Source organism: Rhinopithecus bieti, unplaced genomic scaffold, assembly GCF_001698545.2.
Source record: "Rhinopithecus bieti isolate Rb0 unplaced genomic scaffold, ASM169854v2 scaffold_24193, whole genome shotgun sequence".
NCBI lineage: Eukaryota > Metazoa > Chordata > Mammalia > Primates > Cercopithecidae > Rhinopithecus > Rhinopithecus bieti.
Window position 1 is genome coordinate 123,294 of NW_016811043.1, and position 3,668 is coordinate 126,961.

The 3,668-nt window shown below is 59.0% G+C and overlaps 1 pseudogene across 1 annotated transcript; it reads right to left on the reverse strand.

Moving 5' to 3' along the window:
* Positions 1–152: 152 nt before the first annotated feature.
* On the reverse strand, positions 153–3,661 carry LOC108543100 (HLA class I histocompatibility antigen, B-38 alpha chain-like; annotated as a pseudogene). The gene is made up of 8 exons (XR_001889460.1): positions 3,540–3,661; positions 3,142–3,411; positions 2,624–2,899; positions 1,776–2,087; positions 1,334–1,450; positions 861–893; positions 709–756; positions 153–544 (listed from the first exon to the last, which is right to left on the reverse strand). The product of XR_001889460.1 is annotated as an HLA class I histocompatibility antigen, B-38 alpha chain-like (transcript).
* Between the last annotated feature and the right edge of the window lie 7 nt (positions 3,662–3,668).

Genomic DNA, 3,668 nt, shown 5'->3' on the forward strand with positions numbered 1-3,668 from the left:
TCCTTTTTTTTTTTTTTTTTTTTTTTTTGAGATGGAGTATTGCTTTGTTGCCCAGGCTAGAGCGCAGTGGCACGATCTACTGCGCCATCACGCGCGGCTAATTTTTTGTATTTTAGTAGAGACAGGATTTCACCGTGTCGGCCAGGATGGTCTCGATCTCCTGACCTCGTGATCAGCCTGCCTCGGCCTCCCAAAGTGCTGGGATTACAGGCGTGAGCCACCGCGCCCAGCAGATTCTTATTTTCTGTAGGGAAGTAAGAAGTTGCAGCTCAGTGCACATAAAGTTGAGACTGAGATGGAGACATCCAGCCCCAACTCTCTGGAACAGGAAAGATGACTGGGGAGGAAACACTGGTCAGCATGGGAACAGGGGTCACGGTGGACACGGGGTGTGCTGTCTCTCCACCTCCTCACATTATGCTAACAGAGAAGCAGACACATTCAGATGCCTTTGCAGAAAGAGATGCCAGAGTCTCTTGAAGTCACAAAAGGGAGGCGTGAAGAAATCCTGCATCTCAGTCCCACACAAGACAGTTGTCTCAGGCTACAGAAAACAACAGTCATGAACAAATTCAAGTCAGTCATGGTAAGTGATGACACTCTGAACAGCCCACCACACACTTGAAATGTCACAGTCAAAGAATCTCCATTACGCAGGCCTTTCCCCTCTGCCCCCCCGCCCCCCACTCTAGACCCCAAGAATCTCACCTTTTCAAGCCGTGAGAGACACATCAGAGCCCTGGGCACTGTCGCTGGCTGGGGTAGAACAAAACAGGAGCTGGTCAGAGCCCGCAGGAGACGTGGGACAGGAGGAATTATGAGGTTGGTGAGCACCTCCACACTCCCACCCCACCACTTACACGCAGCCTGAGAGTAGCTCCCTCCTTTTCCACCTGTGGGAAGAAAATATCCTGTGAGGGGACTGGGAGGATGCAGGGCCAGAAGATCTTAGCAGAACCTCCTAGTCTTGGACCCAAGAGAAATTTCCAGAACTCTGACTGCAGACCGAGGGCAGGATCAGGAAACAGGAGGAAAGCAGGTGTGTGTCCTGGACCAACTGCCCTCCTAAGGTCTGTCCTTAGCAGGGACCTTCCCCTGACTCATGAATGCTGGAATCAGGACCCCAATACCATAATCATCAAGGTGATACATCCGTCCTTCATTGTCACATGTGCTACACAACAGAGTAAGTGCTGGCACACAGGGTCCCAGGCTGGGTTAGCCCCTGTGTGGATGCTGCTTCCCAGTAATGAGGCAGGGAACACTTCTACCTGGGGCTTGAAACCCCAGAAGGACAAGAAAACCCAGACCCCACTTCTCACCCCTTCCCTACCTGAGCTCTTCCTCCTCCACATCACAGCAGCGACCACAGCTCCGGTGACCACAACTGCTAGGACAGCCAGGCCAGCAACAATGCCCACGATGGGGATGGTGGACTGGGAAGACGGCTCTGGGAAAGGAGGGGAAGATGAGGGGCCCTGACCCTGCTGAAGGGCTCCAGAAGGGCTCCTGCTTTCCCTGAGAAGAGACATGACCCCTCATCCCCTCCTTACCCCATCTCAGGGTGAGGGGTTCTGGCAGCCCCTCATGCTGCACATGGCACGTGTATCTCTGCTCTTCTCCAGAAGGCACCACCACAGCTCCCCACTTCTGGAAGGTTCCATCTCCTCCTGGCCTGGTCTCCACAAGCTCGGTGTCCTGAGTTTGCTCCTCCCCATCCCGCTGNGGCTCCTGCTTTCCCTGAGAAGAGACATGACCCCTCATCCCCTCCTTACCCCATCTCAGGGTGAGGGGTTCTGGCAGCCCCTCATGCTGCACATGGCACGTGTATCTCTGCTCTTCTCCAGAAGGCACCACCACAGCTCCCCACTTCTGGAAGGTTCCATCTCCTCCTGGCCTGGTCTCCACAAGCTCGGTGTCCTGAGTTTGCTCCTCCCCATCCCGCTGCCAGGTCAGTGTGATCTCCGCAGGGTAGAAGCCCAGGGCCCAGCACCTCAGGGTGGCCTCATGGTCAGAGATGGGGTGGTGGGTCACGTGTGTCTTTGGGGATCTGATGGGAAGAGTCAGAAAATTCAGGCGCTTTGCATCTCTCATGGGACACCCCAGCAGCACCCATGTGACCACGCTGAGAATGAACAGGACACCTGGGGTGGGGAAGGGAGCACAGAACCCAGACAACAGCCTGGACACAGGCATCTGGGATAATCTCCTAGTCCTTGGAGAGTTCTAGACTCTGAGGGAGGAACATCGACTTCTGGTCCTGACCTGAGTGGCGGCCGAGGGACTCAGAAAAGCTGGAATCAGACCTTCAAATGTATTTAGTGTGAGGCAGAGAACAAGGCCTGACAGAAAATTCACGGTGCCCAAGGCTGCTGCAGGGTTCAAAGGAGACCCCTGATCAGTATTCTAGGGACTGTCTTCCCCTCCATTTCCTCAGAGATGTCATCCATTAATTGTCCTAGAGAGCGGAGGGGCCCTCAGAGGAAATCAGGGAAACTCATGCCATTCTCCATTCAAGGGAGGGCGACATTCTAGCGCTGATGCCATTTTCCTCCCCTCCTCATGGGAGGCCATCCCGGGCTATCTAGAGGTGATGGGGAAGCCTCCCCAGTGCTCCTGGTACCCGCGCGCTGCAGCGTCTCCTTCCCGTTCTCTAGGAATCTGCGGAGCGACTCTACGCACGTCCCCTCCAGGTAGGCTCTGTCCTGCTCCGCCGCACGGGCCGCCTCCCACTTGCGCTGGGTGTTCTGAGCCGCCATGTCCGCGGCGGTCCAGGAACGCAGGTCCTCGTTCAGGGCGATGTAATCCTTGCCGTCGTAGGCGTACTGTTCATGCCCGCGGAGGAGGCGCCCGTCGGGTCCCAGGTCGCAGCCATACATCGTCTGGAGGGTGTGAGACCCTGGCCCCGCCCCGCGGTCAGCCCCGCCCACCGGGCCCCGCCCCACCCCGACCAACCCCGGGGATTTTGGCCTCAACTGAAAATGAAACCGGGTAAAGGCGCCTAGGGCTCTCCCCGGTCGAGGGTCTGGGCGGGTCCCGCGGCCTCGGGGCGGATCTCGGAACCGGAGACTCGGGGCCACCCGGGCCGTCCGTGGGGATGGGGAGGGGTCGTGTCCTGCGCTCCGGGCCGGGGTCACTCACCGGCATCGCTCTGGTTGTAGTAGCGGAGCAGGTTCCGCAGGTTCACTCGGTAGGTCTGTGCGTTGGCCTTGGCTCTCGGTGTCTGCTCTTCCCAATACTCCGGCCCCTCCTGCTCCGCCCACGGCGCCCGCGGCTCCTCTCTCGGACTCTCGGCGTCGCTGTCGAACCGCACGAACTGCGTGTCGTCCACGTAGCCCACGGAGATGAAGTGGGGCTCCCCGCGGCCGGGCCGGGACACGGCGGTGTGGAAATACCTCAAGGAGTGCGAGCCTGGGGCGAGGAGAGGCTGAGACCCGCCCGACCCTCCTCCCCGCGCGGCTCCCCGGGTCCTGCGTCCCCGCCTGCGGTCCCCTCGCTCCTCCCCGCAGAGGCCATTTCCCTCCAGACCCCGCACTCACCGGCCCAGGTCTCGGTCAGGGCCAGGGCCCCCGAGAGCAGCAGGAGGAGGGTTCGGGGCGCCATGACCCGCATCTCGGCGTCTGAGGAGACTCTGAGTCCGGATGGGCGGGTGGGGACTTTAGAACTGA